The 20,006-nt window shown below is 41.0% G+C and overlaps 1 long non-coding RNA gene across 2 annotated transcripts in view; it reads left to right on the top strand.

The window, feature by feature from the left end:
* The window catches only part of LOC137230793 (uncharacterized), a 49,105-nt gene extending 33,594 nt beyond the window's left edge, over positions 1 to 15,511 (top strand). Inside the window, exons 2-6 of one of the 2 annotated variants that reach the window (XR_010946252.1) lie at positions 2,443 to 3,126; positions 4,381 to 5,442; positions 6,647 to 6,882; positions 10,853 to 10,946; positions 12,350 to 15,511. This is a non-coding gene — a long non-coding RNA (uncharacterized lncRNA). Of the gene's footprint in view, positions 1 to 2,442; positions 5,443 to 6,646; positions 6,883 to 10,852; positions 10,947 to 12,349 lie in introns of both variants that reach the window. The other variant, XR_010946251.1, reaches the window with a different exon arrangement.
* Positions 15,512 to 20,006: the final 4,495 nt, after the last annotated feature.

Here is a 20,006-nt window from a genome sequence, read left to right as displayed (position 1 = left end):
TAGTGAGATTCAAGCCTAAAGACTTTCTCAGAAACAGAGGAGATTCTGGTGGTAAGCAATTAAGAAGCCAGTCACCCCATGACAGCAAGGAGCTAAACAGTAGTCCAGCTAGTTTACCAGAAAGAACCAGCCAAGGAAAGAGCCGGGAAGATATGTCAGAACAAGCCCCAGGGACTGGCCTCAAAAACAGCCCTGGAGGGCTTCCCTGGTGGCGCAGTGGTTGGGAGTCCGCCTGCCGATGCAGGGGGCGCGGGTTCGTGCCCCGGTCCGGGAGGATCCCACGTGCCGCGGAGCGGCTGGGCCCATGGGCCATGGCCGCTGAGCCTGCGCGTCCGGAGCCTGTGCTCCGCGGCGGGAGAGGCCGCAGCAGTGAGAGGCCCGCGTACCGCAAAAAAAAAAAAAAAAGCCCTGTAAAGGGGCCCAGGTTTAATCATATTAGTCTGCAGAGCAATTTATGCCCTAGGATTGTTGAAAGCAGTAAGCAGTCAGGATTAGTGGGGGCCTAAGAGCTGAGTGTGATACCAAAAGTGGCAGACAGCTTAGCAGAGAGACCAGGGAAAGAGACAGATACAGCGAGCCCTCCAAAACCTCCATCATCTCTGGGTCCTGTCCACATGTCCAAGGCTGAGCCCACAGTGAGTGAGTACAGACACTTCACACTGAGGAAATAGACTTCACGGAAATAGTCTATTCAGGTCACAAGACAAATACATAAGCAAATGACAACAAGCCCTGAGGGGGTGGGGGGGGAATCAATATTCATGTTGTTAAAATATATTATCTAAGATGTCCACTTTTTAATATTAAAAAAAAATGAGGCATGCAAAGAACAGGAAAGCATGATTTATACTGTCCCTTAGAAGCCATGCAGTCGGATCATTCAGTTGACACCGAAATTATCTTTAACTATAGATCTAGGAGCAGAGAGAAAGCCTGTAATCCTCAGATAGTCACAGGACCTTGGGATGTTCTAGACACTGTCACATGCATGCTGTGACTCTGTACTTCTTGTTTAATCTACTTTCTTTTTGTATGAATACAGAGTATGTGCATATGTGTGTGTGTGTGTGTGTGTGTGTGTGAAACAATTTATCATGTTAGAGACACCTATTTGTCACTCTTTACCTTCTTCCTTATAATAAATACACATATTAGATATTTTTAAACTTGTGCCCGAAAGCTGCGTCCTGAATTTAACATTATTTGATTTTTGAAAGCCATTATTACTGCTTTTATCCTGAAGTTGTGCTTCATCCATTTTATTCACTCAATGTCCAACACTCACTAAGCTATTACGTATGCTGTATTGTTCCAACAGAAAATTGAGATTTACTGTTTGACAAGTGTGAATTAGGTTAGGAGGATTATAGAGGATTGGAAAGGAAGATTATTCTAAACTCTGAAACATAGATTCACCAGAGGTATTAAAATAATAATAAATTTATCTTTGGTAGGCATTCCTTATTAATCACCTTCATCTACATAATTACTTGATAATATATCATGCCCATTTGCATTTGAGGGCATCAGGCCTCAGTGTGTTACATTACCTCCCCAAGCTATACATCTTATTGTGATTAAGGATGCTATTCATTTTATCCATTTTTAAATCCCTTGCTCTTTTCAACTTGCCAATCTCATAGCAAACCTTTGCTTAGAATACCATTTCTGGCTTCTTCATGATTACTGAACCATTTCCTTAAAAAGCTTGGTATTGTCTCTACAGCCTTTGTAGGACAACGGTGCTGCCAGCCTCTGATAAGCCTCTCTGCTCAGTTCTCAGTCATCCTCTAGATGCCATATTTGTGTGACCCACATCTTCATTTCCATTCCTGATCTGCCTCTAATCTACTATTCCAACAGATTGTAAATCCCAACTATTGTCTTGCTACTGGCGCATCTAGCCCCTCCATGGAGCTCAATGAATTATGATAATGGCTAACATATGACAGAACAACTTAAAAAAAGGATTACGTTTAAATATTTACCATATAATGCCAACATCCTGAGTATAACAAATACCTCTTAGACATAAGAAAATGTGTTTGGCTATATCACTGAACACAGTATTTTAAAAATCTAACAGCTGGGATGAATATGTTTAACATCAGTGTTACAATGAAAGGGTGATTACGTCACATCAGTGAGAGACTGAGAGACCAAAAACAAAAAACTAGTAATTCCGTAGTAGAATTACTACGGAATATTTTTTTTAATGGAAAGGACCTTGGACATCATCTGGTTATTTTTTCTAATGAAGTATAGTTGATTTACAGTTAGTGTTAGTTTCTGGTGTACAGCAAAGAGATTTATTCATATATATATATGTATATATATATATATATACACACACACACACACACACACACACACACACATTTTCCGATTATTTTCCATTATAAGTTATTATACAATGCTGAATATAGTCTCCTATGTTTACAGGAATCCAAGCCTGCCCTGGGAAGGCTGCTCAGAATGAAGTCCATGCTTTAATTCCACCCTATCGCCAAGCCACGTGGACCCCTAACTGGGAGCTGCAGGATTATGACTATTTAATCCTCCTCTGTGCATTTCCCCTTGCTTTTTTTCCTGCTTCCAAACCCCAACTCTGTCTCATGTTTCTATCGGCCAAGAGAGAGCCTTGGACCAGCCCACCAGCAAGCACAGTCCTCCTGGGGTACAGACCACAATCTGCCCATCACCCGGGTCCGTTGGGCTGAGACATATGAGCACAGCCTGGTGTTTTCAGCTGCTTCCCGAGCAGAAGGGCAGGAGGCAGGGCCTCCATGCACAGGACTGGGAAAGTGGTGGCCCTGCTCGGGGTTCCTTGTCTTGCACACCTTCGTGCCTGGGAGTTACTCCGCTAAGGAGAGTTTTCTCTACATTTAGCAAAATCAGGGCGAGTGCCTAGGAAAGTTACACACATTGGTCCCTCAGGTAACAGCCCTACCCTTGGCCAGGGAGACCACTTATCCAAGCAAAATTAGTGGAGTTTTGACTGAATATGACTTAATCTGTATGGCATAAAGAAAGGATTTCTCAGCTATTGGCACATGGGCAGATTGTTCAGATGGTTAAATATTGCAGTGTTTTAGAACTGGAAAAATCCTACTACCTCACATGAAGGTAAGAAAACCAATGTTGAAAGAAGTCAAATGAGACACAGGGCAAGACCCAGTCTGCACATTGACTGGCAGCAGAATATGTTAGAAGCAGAACTCCTGGTGCAGGTTTGTTTGCTTCTATAGGATGTGAAGTTTGTCCAGCTGGCCAGTTATTTTAAGCTATTGGCTTTTAAGTCTGGAGGTTGCGTGCAGTGGGTTGGAGAGGGGAGCCTGACCTGGAGATGGAGGAAAAGTTCAAAGCCGTCTTCGTTTCTGTCAGCAGCTCTCTCTCCCTCCTCACCAAGTGATCTCGGGAGGTGAAATGAAGGTCATGTCAGTTTATACCCAGGAGAACCTGGAAACAATAAAGGCTTAAATTTAGACAAGAAAAATGAAAACGAATGATCATCAAAAGAGGCACTCTTATGGTCAATTAAAAAAAAAATCCTACTGAGACACTAAAGCAAGATTTGGGAATTTTCTTTTCATAGAATTGTCATGGTGTGAGGAATTTGAGAGACATTTGTATCCAAGCTTTTCTTGGGAGATGAGGTCACTTTCTCACAAGTACTTTTAAATAAACACACACACACGCAGCTATACATATATGTACGTATATGTAGTTTCTTTTAAAACCATAGTATTTCTTATTTTTCTGTATTTTGCCCTATTTTCTGCTAAAGGCCACTATGCATTCACATTTAAATGTGGCTTCAGCTTCAATTTAGCATAACATGTACCCCAATTTATTGGGTATCGAGTGGTTAACAGAAATGCCATGAATGCATATTCAAGGAGACCCTTTAGCTGCATTAAGAAGAAAGTACCAGCTTTCCTGCTAACCTAGAAATGTAATTTTTAGTTCATTCCTCAATCAGGAGGTAACTTTTCAAAGCCCAACCTGAAAGCATGAAATTTAACCTTTCTAAAGGTGAGAAGAGACCCAAATCACAGATGAGGAACAAGAATTCTTGTGGAAGTAGACTTAGCAGTTGTGAAGCTGCAGGAAGATAAAGAAGCTTATCTTAGGATAATAAATACCTACAGGCTGGCATTTTGTAAGAAATGTCACTTATATAAAATGTGGAGGTTGTTGGATATCAATGTTATGTTGAAACACATTCCTACGTAATTATTTTAACTAAAGGCACCTGGTAAGGGCAAACTTGAGGCAGTTTTTTGTGTTGTCTCTTTTTTTAATTTTAAGATAAAATAAACTTTCAGGTAATTGCTTCCCACCATTTTGCTGTTTTGTTTTGGTTTTCCCTTATACCAGCAGAAACAAAAGACATGCATCATGAAGCAGAACTTTTTTGAAGTGGGACAACCATGTGTGCCCTCCCTCAACCTTAAGGCAAGTAGACCGATTCCCTCTTCCTCTAAATTCTAGCATTCTGACTCCACAGGAAAGTACAATAGTCCAACAGATCTACCAATACTCTCTTGTTATAAAATGCTAGAGAGTTTCTGGAGATGGAGTTCAAAAATTGCACAGGAGGCAAAGAACTTTCTAAAACAAAGAGGCTTGAGATCCTAACCCTTTTCTGTAAGATTAGAGATTGTTAGAATATTTCTGATGGACTGAAGTAGCTTCAAATAGATTGAGCAGTCCATGAGGGACACCAGGGGCTAAGCCACTGGTGAGTCTCTGCAGGCTTCCTAGAGTCACCACCAAGGGTGGGGCAGCCCATTGCGGACGCAGCACAGGAACGATGGCAGAACCACATGCAGCCCTCCTCCCACCACTACCCAGGGTCCTGAAGCTGAGGACACGTGGCTTGGGGAGCATGGATATCTCAGGTATGTTCAAAGAGCAGCCTAACAGTGGCTCAGACTGACATTGGTAAAAGGAACATTCTCCTCCCCCAAGGAAATACCACAAGAGTGATGCACATCAGACACCGTAACCCATCCTGCCGCGGGCACAGAAACTTGAGGCTTCCTGCTCACCTGATTCAAGGTGGTGTCTGCCTGAGCTTCTGCAGTCCTTCCGCAAGGAGCACCCAAGTGCTCAGCTCAACTGAGTGTAGCAGCCACATCCTAGAGAACAGCCTGGACCCTCCTGCAGGATGATCGGATTTCAGAATCCTCAGCAGTCCTTTGGGTTTATATTTTTCTCTTTGAGCTGTTGGTACCTACCCCTGAATTGCTGGATTGAGTCAGAACTTGTCCTTTTCACAGTAAGAAGAGAACTCTGGAAAAAAGAAAAACAATAGTCTCTCCATTTGCAGATGGCAGACTGGTCATAATCTGGAGGTTAAGAGAGTTCCCTGAGTTTATACACCAAACCAATGAACTGGATTATATGGCAGCTACATGAAGCTTACCATTCTGGAAGGTGAGTTTAGCCTTTCTTAGCTAATTTTTTGTTTGTGTTCCTAAATGTCCGATTTAGAGATTCCACTATTCCCACAATTTGAGGCATACGCCTGGATTGTATGGCTCCTGTGTTATTACCTTAATTCAGATTCTGAATCAAATAGTTTTATCCATCTGAGCTGCCTCCCTTACAGGATGTGAATTCACAGACTTCTTCCTTCCTTAGCATACTTCATACTATACTCACATTAGAAACACTCCACAAAAACAGTACCAAGGCTTCAAGGGAATGCTAACAGAACAAAAATAAAGAGAGACACACACACAAAAAGAATGCTGTGAAAATCCTGCTTGCTAAATAGAGGACTAAATGAAAGTGTTTTTCTGAAGTCTGCATTTTAAACATAAACAGATCTGCAAAATTCCCCTCTGAGATCCTTTCACTGTATTAACACATTCTCAAAGCTTAAAGTTTACTCTTTGAAAAATTAGCCCAAAGAATAGTGCATTGTGCTTCAAAAGAATACTTTAAGATGATCTCTCCCTGGGCGTGAAATTTTATTCTTAAGAGACTGAAGTAAAAGATAGTGAAGGTAAGATGGCAGTAAGCGCCCCCAAACAATGTTGAATTCAGTTATTAGTTTTCTTAAAGAGTTTACATTCATACTCGAGATCAATTTAAAATGGAGAATAACGATTCTAAACTAAATAAGGTTTGAGGTTTGAAAAGTAGCATTATAAGTTTATTTTTATTTTTTGTCACTTTGAATTTTACACATCTTCCTACAAATGAGTTTAGGATGATTTGCACCATTTGACTAAAACACTCATGCTCTAATATAAAGCAGCCCTCTTTCTGCTTCCCCACACCCTAAATTCACAGGCTCTTTTGACAGAGTTTGAAGCTTAATTCAAATAGATGTGCCTGCATAGAGCATCTACCTTGTACCAGGGACTGTGAGAGTAGAAAGGTAATGAAAACTTCATTCCCAAAATCAAGTTGCTCATAAATTTGTGGGTGAGGTATAATATACATAAAAATAAGACATGATGAAATAGACAAAATATAGGCAGTGTTTGCTGGAAAAAGGAGCAGAGAGAAATTCATTGGGGCAGGACTGGGAGGGATGGGGGTGGTATGATCAGGGAATAACTGAAAATAGCCAGAGTCAGCCTTCGGAAACTATCCTCAAAAATCAGTTTTAATTCTCCTGTGCGTGCAGATGGAAGGTGGTGAGCAGTGTATAAAGGGGGAAGCCACTGGCCTGTGTGTGGAAATTGAAGCATGGAGGGAAGAGCCAGGTGCAAGGAGACCCAGGCAGGAAGAAATGATAACCTCTGGATTCTCAGCTTTCAAATCCCAGCAACTCATTTGATTCTCACAACAGAACCAACTACGAAGACGCTGAGACTATAAAGGAACGAAACATCTCACTGGACTAGTGCCCATGTTTCATAGGTAATAGGCTGGAACTTAAAGCCGTGTCTTCTCCTTATTCTGTGCTGCAGGGAGAGAGAGAGAAAGAGAGAGAGGAGGGAGAATTAAAGTAGGAGGCTTTCCAGATAACAAATAACTAATGCCATGTGCTTTCATTGTTCTGAATGTTCTCCTAATTGAGAATTACGTGAGGTTCTTTGCAAACTATGCCCATTTAGTGGATTGGTTGATTAATTAATTTGCTGAGGAGATTAGCTCCTCCCTCAGCAAGATGGCGGCAAGATTGATCTGCCCTCTGGAAGCCAGAATGGTCCCTTCACTGGGGCAGAGATATTTGGACACCCACAGAGAGAGGAGTATTGGGTGGGATGATTTTCCTGCACCCAACTCTCACTTCCCCTTTTCAGGCTATACATCAAGAGGGTTTTGGCATCTTTTTAACTCTGGGATTTTGACACTGCCACAGATATATTCGTAGTTTGTGTATTTTAATTGTATTTCCTTTATAACGTATGACAAAATAGCATACCCACAGGTTGTAGCAGGTGAGTTGCAAGTTGTATTATTTTAACATATACTGAAGGTGAAAGAGATGATGATTTTCTTTCATTCATTACCTTTTGTAAATGCTTATAAACTTCCAGAGTGAAGATGTCTGAATCACCATCACCTGCAGGGTTTCGTTAAAAATTTTCTCTTTCCCTCCTGCCACCCTCCACTGTTGGGGAGGATTCCCATTAGATTTTTAAGGCTCCCAGATGACTTTGATGATCAGTGAAACATTGGAAATACCGAATTAGAGTACCCTAACCATGGAAGCACACATATTTAAGTGTGTTCACAATAATTACTTTAAGGATAATTAATGCTTTCATAATCAATAAATAAAGGATGAAACTGGTTATATGTTACTCTGAAGTGTATATGTGCTAAGGCAAAATGGGGTGTGTGAGGCATGAACCACCGTAGGTAAACCTGAACAGCAGAAGTCCAGATCCTGGAGAGCATAGCATAGATCCTTGCTTCTCCCAGAGTGGACCTCAGACCAGCAGCTCTGGCATCTGCTGGGAGCTTGTTAAAGTGCAGATGTATCTAGTGAGACAAATAAGAATCTGTATAGTAACAAATTACCAGGTTATTCCCACCAGGAACTTTTAAGAAGTCTTAGGTTCTTCACATTGACTGCCTGTTAGAAGCCACTGAGACAATCTTTAACATGACAATTCCAGGTTCCTACCCCAGAGAAATGATACCAGGTTCTAGGGGTGGAGCCTGGGCATTTTGGGGTTTTTTTGTTGTTGTTGTTCTGTTTTGTTTTGTTTTGTTTGTTTAATTTTTATTGGAGTATAGCTGACTTACAATGCTGTGTCAGTTTCTGCTGTACAGCAAAATGAATCAGTTATACATATACATATGTCCACTCTTTTTTAGATTCCTTTCCCATATAGGTCATTACAGAGTATTGAGTAGAGTTCCCTGTGCTATACAGTAGGTCCTTATTAGTTATCTATTTTATATAGAGTAGTGTGTATATGTCAATCCTAATCTCCCAATTTATCCCTCCCCCCCTTACCCCCTGGTAACTATAAGTTTCTTTTCTACATCTGTGAGTCTATTTCTGTTTTGTAAGTAAGTTCATTTGTACCCTTTTTTTTAAGATTCCACATATAAGTGATATCCTGTGATATTTGTCTTTACCTTTCTGACTTAGTTCACTCAGTATGACAATCTCTAGGTCCATCCACGTTGCTGCAAATGGTGTTATTTCATTCTTTTTTAAGGCTGAGTAATATTCCATTGTATATATGTACCACATCTTTATCCATTCCTCTGTTGATGGACATTTAGGTTGCTTCCATGTTCTGGCTATTGTAAATAGTGCTGCAGTGAACTGAGCACTGGTGTTTTGAAACCAATGCCCAATTCTGCCTTGTCACAATACTATTTATATGAAAGAGACAAGGCTTTTCTCCCACTCAGTATTGGCAAGCCTACGAGTACCTCCTTCCATGAAGGAAACAATGGCGCTAGGAGTGCCGCCCTGTTACAGTACCCACACTTGGAGACCAGCATCACATTAGCCCCATTCACTGGCTGGGGACAGCCTTAGGGCTCTGACACCCTGTGTGTACACAATCCAGCTCCTTCATTTCCTCTGGTACCCATGAGATCAGACTGAAGCTTTGCTAATGATGAAAGTATGACAAATTACCTCTGAAGAGCCCAAGCACTCATTCTGTGGTCAGTGCCTTTCACTGTATCAACTAATTCAGAGTCTCTTTCATTTCATCAAGTGATGAAAACTGTTTTCACAATTTCTTTTACAGATTGAAGAATTAAGCTAACACATATCATCAGGTCTCTAATTATTGGCCTAGCCAATAATGAGTTTTTTTTTTAATTTGAAGGGACAAGAAAGAAAGAAGTAAATATTGCATTTACGACTAAATTTTTCCTAACATTATGAGTATGATTTAAAAATAAAAATTAACTGCAATAGAATTTAATTGCCTTGAGTCTTATTGAATTCAAGGTTAGATGATGTGATCAGCCCTATAAAGCAAAATGTTCAATGAATCAACTCAAATTTCACAAATGCAGGTGAGGTTAAGAGTGTACAGTTTAAGTGGCATGGATCAGTGGACATCACAGAATCACTGTAAGATGTTGATCTTTGTAGTTTTCTCTTACTAAAATTTACTAATTCAGAGAAGAGGCCCTCCTTTTGTTTTTAAAGATCTTTCATAGTATTACCTGCTGGTCTTATCCTTCCCCTCCTCACATTAGATAACCAAGAACCCAAGAGATAATCAAAATGGCCATTCATTTTAAAATATCTTAATCTCATCATACCTACTTATAATCATCCATTGAGCTAGAATTTATAAAGTACATTTACATATATCACCATATTTAATGCTTTTACTATCCTCTGGGTCATTATTTCAGTTTGATTTACAGATAATGACACAAATAATTTTAATATTTCATATGCACATATTGACTTGGAGGTGACATTTCTTTGAATTACTGCTTCACATCATTGAAGATTCAAAGTTACCCTCAAGTTCCAAACTGACTTAGGAGCACCTAGTAAGAGGGTGGTGAGGCCAGGTGGTGAAACAAAGAAGCACACCTAAAGTATAATATGGCTTCAGTACTCAAGGGGCTTATAGTTTACTTGATGAGGAAAAAAGCATTTTTCAATTAAACATTTGAAATAGCAGAAAGCAACACGTATAGTGACACAGTGAGTAATACAGATAATGAAATGTTTAGAATGTGAAATGTTGGAATAACGGAAAAAGAACTTTGAGCTAGGAGAGGAAGTTCCAACTTCCACCTGGATGAGTCCTGAGAGGTCAACAGTCTCTCCCTGGCCTCGCCACACTCCCCAGGAACAGGAAGGATTTGCTTAAAACATCACAGTTTCCTCTCCAACTGGAAAAGCTACTGTGTGGGGTAAGCGGAGTTTAAGTTAAGAGTGAGGACTGAGCTGGCCACTGTGGATGAAAAGGAGCTGATAATACCCAGGTGACCAGGAGAAGAGGAGGATTGGGAAGCCTGCTGCGATTTGTCATGCAACAGAAGTTTCAACTCCCACGATGTGATTCTTCTCTGAGCTCTAAGAGCCTCTCCAGCTAACGTAGCCTGAAGTCAGCTAAGTGCAGACATTAATTCTGAGGGCTCTTGGTTCAGAGTACACTTATGTTTGGCATAAATTCCCTCACCACCATTTACTGGTATGACAGTACTTACTGCACCATATCCAGTTTTCTGTGAGCATACCTGAATGCAGAAATAAACTGTATGAGTGAAGAACTGTTTGTATTTTTCTGTCAGTGTTGTCGGATTCATCTTTGCGATCCTCTTTAGACCAAATCCAGGGCCTTGCGCCTCACAAGTGCTAAATAAATGCTTGCTGAATCTGACTCTCTTGCCGAACAGAATAAGGGAGAAGCAAAGTTCACTTTTCTTTTCTCGTTCTCAGGACTGGGAGCAGGTGAGGAGCTCGATAATAGCCAGATAAAGGAGAGTTGTGGGCCATTCCTTTAGACCAGTGGCTGCAGTCTGACCATGTGAAGGTGAGTCTGCCTGGAGGAGTACGGTGTGATCATACACAGCAGATTATGAAGTAAGTCACAAGCCCCACCCACCTCTATTATGCCTTGCTACCACACCCCTTTAGGTTGCTGGCTCTGACCCGGAAATCATTTGAGTTTGTAACTCCAGATTCAGAAAACAATCAGAGCCAAGAAAAGATTTGACATAACATCTGTCTGCTAACAGCTTAGATTGGAAAAAGATTTCATTATTGTGGAGCTTTTAAAACATTTAAGCAAATATAATGTAGTTCTACAAAACAAGTATCAGGTAGTTTCTCTGAGTCTCTCAACATATAATGGCCAAGATATGAAGTTTGGTTATCAGACAGAGTATAAGAAGTGGACTTCTGAAGAACATTCGTGAAAACACACCATTGGTTTTTCCAAACGTGTTCTTTGATTTTAGGCCTCCTTCTTCTCTTGGAGTAAGACAGATCTTTAAAATAAATGTTGGCAGAGACTGGGTAGCTTTTCTCCAGATGTGCATAATACAGATACTCTATCAGACCATCTACTTATATCATGACCCCAGGAAAGTTCTTGAATCTCTTTGAGTCTCAGTTTCTTCATTCATCAAGTAGAGAAATAATGCCCACCAGACAGGGTTATTTTAAGAACTCAAGAACTAATGCTTATCGAGTGCTTACTATGTTTCAGGCCCCATACTATGCGTTATACATGCACTAACTCATTTAACCTCACACTAACCCAAGGGATTAGAGACTGTTATTACCACCCCAGTTTATAGATGTGGAAGCTCAGGTGTAGGGAACATAGGAAGTTGCCCAGGTTATACCTCGTGAGTGAGAGAGCCGGGCTCAAAGAGAGACAGCCTGAGCCTGAGACCCACACTCTTGATCCCCGGCCCCAGTTCCTTGAACCTATGAAGTGCTCAACTGTGGTTGTGCTGTCTCCTCTTGGACCTCTTCTTGACATCTTCGTCTTCTATTTCATCAGAAGTTATATGGGAGATGCTGCAACTCTAGAACAATGTGAAAATGTCCTATGTGATTTTTCCATAAGTGCAAGACTTCTAAATATATTGCAGTATCAATTCTTAACAGTATTTCAAATGTTGGACCCAGATCCAGTTACCTCTGTTCCTGTATTCCTGTTCTGATCAAAAAATCAGAATTGCATTAGTTATATCACCAATGGAGCAGAATTGATGTTTCAGCTGCATAGGTCCAGACAATTTATTTACTTTTCCAGTAGACTGCCTCATTTATTCAGTCAAATACAGAAATACTCTCATAATATAATTTTATAAATAACAGAAAATGTATTCTTATATGCCCAAACATTTTTTTTTTTTTTTTTTTTTTTTTTTTTTGCGGTACGCGGGCCTCTCACCCTGTGGCCTCTCCCGTTGTGGAGCACAGGCTCCGGACGCGCAGACTCAGCAGCCATGGCCCACGGGCCCAGCCGCTCCGCGCCACGTGGAATCTTCCCAGACAGGGGCCCGAACCCGTGTGCCCTGCATCGGCAGGCAGACTCTCAACCACTGTGCCACCAGGGAAGCCCTGCCCAAACTTATTTTTTAAATTAAAACATTTTCTGCAGAAATATTTGTAACATGTATTATATATGTTCCTTCTGTAAGTTAGAATCTCATGGTTAATATTTTAATTTCTTGATTAATGAAGGTACATATGTACATTGAACTATACAAAATACAGTATTGCTCCAAAGCCAGCTAAGATGTGTACAACTAGTTTCCCCTTAAATGGAGATGCATCTTTGTATCCTTTTGTCATTTGTTTTGGAGAGTTTGTATCTTCTCTGTTAACATCACCTTATAGGATATCTATTCTCATTTCCTTAGTGCATTTGCTTCTACAAAATTCCTACCTGCATCCATGTCTTCTTATGATGGCTAAACTGAGAAAGCTAACGAACAACTTAGTCAGCATCTGGTGTTAATGTAAGAGCAAATAGGTAAAGAGTATCAGCCTAATGGGTCCTTTTATAGGTAAGTTTCATAAGCATTTAGTGCATGGATTCAGGTAGCTTATATACTCACCAGGTAATTTGCCTTGTTTCACGGATCTTCCCAGTGTTCTAGACAGTTAAGACGGCCAGGTGAGTGACCCCCAGATAAAAGAGGATTTGCTGTATTTGTCTTTTACTATTAATGTACCGCAAAGTGGATAATCGTTGTGCAGCAGCTCCATTTACTTGTCTATACAAGCTAAATGCTCTATCGTAATTATCCTTCAAAACAAGTACCTACATCTGATGAGTGGCCTACACAAGTGACACTGAAGGGGTACAATTCTCATTCCTCTGATGCATCTGTCAGTGACAATCATCTTTCTGAGAATGATGGATGATACAAACAGTGGACTCCAAAAAGACCCCTGAGCTTTCAGTGGTCCTGACACTTTAACTAAAATAGGAAGCTCTTTGCTCAGAAGGAGAATTGACTCAGTGTTGGATCCAAGCTAAAAATGGCTGGGCTGTAACAGGTGATTTTTGTGAGTTATGATGAAAAGTCACCAGAGTCTGGGCATCTGTGGACATAACTAAGATGACAAGAAGACAAACATTGAACTGAGGAGCTTGTTGCCACGTTAGTAAGGGATTCGATTAAAAACATCTTATCAAATTAAAAGTATTACAGAGGACCCAGTGAGTTCCGGAAAGCATGCTAGACACATCAATCACAGGAATGGAACAGCCCAGGCCTGGTCCCTGCAGGAAGGTGCTGTGGGAACAGAGACACGTTGCTCTGTAGGCACGAATCCCTGGGACGTTCTTGAAATTAGGCTGCATTTTCCCTGCCAAGCCGTTGAAAATGAACTTTAGGCTGTCGAGGCTTAACCGAGAAATATTTGTCTTTTTAACATTTTTAGAGAGGAGGCGATAATTTGTGAAATGATTGTTCGAAAACCTGATAATTTTTGCTGTTCTTGTTGTTGGCTCTCAAAATTATACCTTTCCCACACTGCCTGGCCACCTCCCTGTCCTCCAGAAGGAGTGGGTAAGAGTTTGGACATTTTTTTTCTGGTAATGACATTTTAAGGCTATTTGTCATCTCCTAGAATACTCTGCCCGTTTTTCTCTTCAGCTCTTCAAAGACGTTAGACCAGAATGTTAAAAGAGGTCAAAGATAGAATAGATTCTGAATTAGTGATTTTGATTCAGGCAGGGAAGTTCTTAAAAAGGGTGTGTCAAAAAGCATGTATGCTTTATCGTATGATGCCTAAAACAGGGGGCATCATACTATGGGGGCTGGAAATCCTAGAAGCTGTGTTATCAAGCACATGTGTAAATATTGCCAATGGTCAAGATTTCAGAGAAAACAAATTCAGTATCAGGTCGAAGAGCTTACATATTTATGATACCTTATGAAAGGGAAGACAACTTGAAGATGGTTTTATCACCAAGAAAATCATGAATCAGGAACAGTGGTCAATGTGTGTCTCTGTGTGAAATTGGACTATTTAGCTAAGTGTGTTGAAGTGCTGATGATCTAGGGTTTTAATTATGACATTTGATGTAGAATTCATTTACTCATTTTCCATTCAATTCAGCACGCGTTGAGCATCTGATGGGTACCAAGCATGAGTTAGACACTGAAGAATCACAGACAAATAAATATTTTCCCCACTCTCAAAATATTCACAATCTGAATGGTGAAAGATACAAAGAATATTTTTTCTTCATTGTACCCAGGCAGGAAAATATACAAGAGTTATGAAATCATAGAAAAAGAAGTCACTAACTGCTTTGTGAGAGTCCAGAGAAGGCTTTGCATGCTGAGTTGTCAAGTAAGACCTGGTGTGCATCAAGTTCAAGGGATGCCATGTACTCCCTGGATGTGTGGACAAAAGTGACAGGGTCTCTAGCCAGAAAAGTAGGCAGCAACTGGATTGAGTACACGTTTACCAAATGATAAAGTGTGGAAATTAATCTATCAAGATGGAGAGCTGTATAATTTTTCAAAGCACAAGAAGGAAATGATCCAGTTGTAAAGATCAGGCTGGCAGCAGAGAAAAGCATGGATTGGGGAAGAGCAGCGTTCAGAGGTGAGCAGTCCTTAACCACACAGACGGTAGGATGTGACGGCAACGTGCTAATGGAATGAAGGAGTCGGAGATTTCTGAAAAGTACCATACTTGATGACTAATTGGACTTGTGGGGAAATGGAGAGAGGGCCATCTAGGAAGTCTGATAGGCTTCGGTGTAAGTAACAGCATTAGCTGACGTAAGAACAGAGGAGAATGAAGGTAATGAAAACAATTTACATTTATTGATTGCTCGCTGGGATCAGACGTTATACCAACTCCTTTCCATGGATTATCTTATTTCGTCCAAATGATAACCCATGGAAGGAGGCAATATTAACATTCGCATTTGACACAGGAAAAACCAAGTTAGAAAAGTTAAGCAACGTTTACTGATCATACAACTGTTAAATGGCAGAAAGAGCAAAAAGATGCCTGCCTTTGTTCTGTAGTTACATGAAATCATAACGGCTAATACTGGACTTATCATTCTTCCCTTCTATCTCTCTCTTCACTGGAATAAAAACTTCTTAAGAAAAAGATCGTATCCCATATGGTGTGCATCTTTCTAATATCTAGTAAATGACTACTGCACAGTAGGTACAAAATAAGTTTATGCTTTGGGACATGATTAAACCTGGGATACAGAGCTGGTGGCACCACTGCCATAAACCACAATGTTATTACTTATTGGTAACTTTCCCTTAAATTCCTTATTCATTCATAATTCATATGACATAGAACACAGTCAAATACTGACAACTGCCTAGAAAGTGCCACGGAACCTCAAAAGAGCCCATGTTGTTTATCGAGCTACTGTCTCTGGGGTCCAAACCCAGCCCACACCTTGATGCTGGGTCTGGCCTATGAAAGGTCACTGTCCCTTTGCCAGCTGCTCCCCGGAGGTTCGGCCATGGGGGGTACAAGAGGAAGGCAGGAAGAAGAGGAGGGACTCACCCACCCTACTCTGCTTCCTTTTATGTCCGCGTCACCCGACAGTGGACAAGGGTTCTTCATCTGGGCAGCGATGGTTGGTTTCACCTTTCACTTTTCCCAACACCATCCAGTTGCCCCCGAGAAGGCCCGGGTCCCAGACACCCTTCTTCTATCCAAGCTTCCTCCGAGGGGCTTCTGGAATTCTCCCTCAATATCTCTGTGAGACCTCACTGTTCCCCTTTGCCTTTTAGTCTTCCAAGACCTGTATGACCAATTCCTTATATTAAAATTCTCTCTGCTAAAATAACTGGCTTCATTTCCATTTTCCTGACTAGATTGTGGCTGAAAGTGTCAGGTGTTTATTTCCCCCTTTAGAGCTGAAGGAGGGAACTTTCAAATTTTCTAGCAGAAAATTCTCCCAGGGAGGGTGTCAGGCTTCCCCTTCCCATCCATTTAGAGAGGGTTGCCTGGGTAACCCCTGCATAACAGGGTTGCAAATATCAAGAGAGGAGGCATCACCAATCAGGCCATTAAGGATCAGGTCTGTTGCTGCTCCTTCCTGAGCAAGTTTACTGCTCTCCTGTCCTGAACATCAGAGAAGAAGAGTTAAAGAGAAACTGGATCTTTTTCCTGACAATTTTTTATTATTACAATAGTAAATTTCCCTAGTTTGTTACTTTTGTGACTAGCTGTTCAACTCTGTCCTAAGTGATCTAATAGGAATTGGGCCCCAAAATGATTCCTGAGTCAAGGACTCTGGTTATAAGGAGATTGTATAAGCACAGATTTTTAAATTAATTTTCTTAAATATAATTGCTTCTATGATCGTTAATATTTTCCCCCCAAAAAAACAGAAAACCGGTCTGTTCCAAAATTTCAGAGAGCATCACACAGTGTGTCATGATTATCTGTTTTGTTTCAGCTAATCGGTAGTTCTTACCGTGTTTGGCACCAGCTGACAAATGGCAAGCCAGAATAAACTACTGTTTAAACGCCAGAAGAATCCCTTAAAGGGTTTTTAGCCTTTTAAAAAAAGAAAATCACCTTTGGTCCTGCTCCATAGGGCTGGGCATCTGAGTTGCTGCATCAGAGCATCTGTAGGCCTCATCCTGGGGGTTACTGGGTAGAGGCATGGGGGGTGGAGAAGAGGGAAAGCACTCAGAGTTGGCCATTTTCATGCATTTGGAGGATGAAGGGTCACATGAGTTGCATCACCACAGTTAGACTATAAGTCAGGCTATGTCAGGGGTTGCATACATATATACGCAAAGAAGAATCAATCCTCTCACTGGACTGAATGTCAATATTATGACACAGTGTGAGTGTGTTTTGTGTTTGGTAATTGCAATCATTGTTGCTTTTGTTGTCGTCATCCATTTACAATGCTTGGTGTCAGTCTATTTATCTCTTGTAAAAATAAAATACAGTGTGTGTGTGTGTGTGTGTGTGTGTGTGTGTGTGTGTGTGTGTGTGTGACAAAAAAAAAGAAAAAAACAAAAAACACCATGCTTTGAGCCCCAACTCCAAAAAAAAAAAAAGAATCAATCCATCAATCCTCTCACTTTGCAGAATTTCTTAGGGTATGTATCAAATAAGTGTGCTTTTTTCAGTCACACAAAAACCAATTTGCTATTTTCACCTTCAAAATAGCTGCTTCAGTAACACTCTACCCTCTTTGAAAGGACATGTTGCTTTAGAGTAGAACAGTTACAGGCTCTGAAGCAAAATAGGTCTTTTTTATTTTTCACTGTTCACTAATTGTGCGATCTCACCCTCACTGTCCCCATCTGTAAAATAGATCTTAAGTGGAGTAAAAGAGAAGACTTATGTGAAGGTCAAGATTCACAGCAAGACATCAATAGATCAAAAATATTAGCTCCTCTCCTTCACTGTAAAACAGAAAATTAAAAATTCACGGTAGTATATGGAGGAATTTTTCAGTGCATTCAAGCTAAATAGGATTTAACTCTTACGTTATTCTCTTTTCTGTCCCCCTCAGCTTTATTGAGGTATAATTGACAAATAACTTTGCATATATTTAAAGTATTCAATGTGATGCTTTGAGATTTGTCTACACTGTGAAATGATTACCACAATCAAGTTAATTAACACACTCATCACCTCACACAGTTACCTTCTTTGCAGGGTGAGAACTCTTAAGATTTACTTTCTTAGCAAATTTCAAATATATAATAAAGTGTTGTTAGCTGTAGTCACCATGCTGTACACCAGATACTCAGAACTTATCAATCTTATAAAAAAGTTTGTTTCCTTTGACCAACCTCTCCTCATCTCCCCCACCCCCCAACCCCTGGCAGCCACCTGTCTACTGTCTGTTTCTATGAGCTCAACTTTTTAAAAAAATTCCACATATAAATGATACCCATAGAGTATTTGTCTTTATTTCACTTAGTACAATATCCTTCAGGTTCATCTGTGCTGTCTCAAATGGCAGGATTTCCTTTCTTTTTCATGGCTGAATAATATTCCATTATATTTGAATAAATATGGAAAATGTAGCATATATTTTATAGGAATTGTGTTGGTACTGTTTGTGTGAAGGACCAGGGGTAGATATTTCAAAAATTCCTACAGGTCAAATACCAAAAGCTATTCAAAAGCGCCTTGTAAGTATGACAGCCTACACTTGCCAACACAGGTGGGACATTAATCCATGTTTATTGGCAGGACTATGGCACTCAGTTCACTTGGTTGAATGGTCACATTTCAAAAGTATTAGAAACTTGATTCAAGTGGTGAACAGGTCTTCCTCTGGTCCTTGATCATCAACCCCACTGTCTGGAAATGTTTCAGAATGCAAGGGAAGCACAAGAGAGGGATTTTTGTGACATTTCCTTTAGCAGATTATTGTTTCCAGAGCACCCAGCTCAGTGAAAGCTTACTCCAGGATAACGAGTTTCATGTGTACACATATTGGTAGCAGCCCCCTTCCCTCCCACACCTATCACTGTATCACTCTAGACCCTGGATTGGGCACCATAGTGAAGCCAGCTGGCAGAGCTCAAGGATGCCAGCAGGGTAAGGGCACCCCCAGAACACAAGTTCATTTCTCTCATAAATAATAACCAAGGCAGGTTAATATCTGGCTTTTGTTCATCCAATAATCTACGATGCACTGAGTGATAAAAACCCTCGATGTTCAGGGCCCAGTGTGGTTTCATGTTTGGGCCATCCTGAGATGGTGAATCCCCACCCTATACAGTGTAATGAAACTTAGCTCTGAATGACCCTCCTGACACATCCCTTGAGTTTCTGTCTGTTCTGATCTGAACCTGCCCAGCAAATGGCCGTGTGTTCATTTTCTTGCCTTTGAGCTCACCTTGCTGGTTGCACGAGCCTGACCAAGTAAGGCAGGCACTTTCTTGTTACATTCTTCTGGGAAACCTCCCCAGACCGACCGTGAGCACAGCCCCCTTCAAAGGGGCTTCGGACACACAGTGCTCTCCATCATGTGATGCTGCCAGCAGAGCTGCAGCCATGGGAAGAAGCAAGGTACCTGACCCAGAAATGGTCAATCCTTAGAACAGCCAACTGCCTATAGTCCAGTAATGCTGACAGCTGCTCAAAGCATCAATGGCATCCACTCTCACGGAGTTTGAATAAGAACCACACCAAAAAATGAGCAGTTCATAACCAGGGCAGAAACTAAAAGATTCCCACGGAGAAGATTTAAGCAGGAGCCCCATGAAGTGGGTCAGTATCACAGGCATCAGAATTAGGGCCCTGGGAAAGCTTCATCTCCGTTTTGCCTGTGGATGACAGAACAGCATGGATCCTGAATTTCCTCAAGGGTATGTCCCAGATAGGTAGCCAGCTACGTCTTCTCTGTTTTCCCGTATCGGTACAACACAGTTGTCTACATTACCTGAGAAATTCTGAGTTTGTCTCATTCTTGCAGCATTCTGGTCATGACCTTGTTTTTCCTCAGTCACAGTTCTCATGGTCCCCCAGCTGTTCCACATTCACTAAGTTTCCTAGAGTGAAAACCAGCTCACCCGTTCTTTCCTCCTGCAGTCTGTTCCCCTTTGGAGCTGCTTGCATTCAGCATGACCTGGACACCTGATCCTCCACC

The sequence above is a fragment of the Pseudorca crassidens genome, chromosome 9, assembly GCF_039906515.1.
Source record: "Pseudorca crassidens isolate mPseCra1 chromosome 9, mPseCra1.hap1, whole genome shotgun sequence".
In the NCBI taxonomy this organism is placed as follows: domain Eukaryota; kingdom Metazoa; phylum Chordata; class Mammalia; order Artiodactyla; family Delphinidae; genus Pseudorca; species Pseudorca crassidens.
Note: the sequence above shows the minus strand (reverse complement) of the source record. Positions and strands in the feature narration are given on the sequence as shown.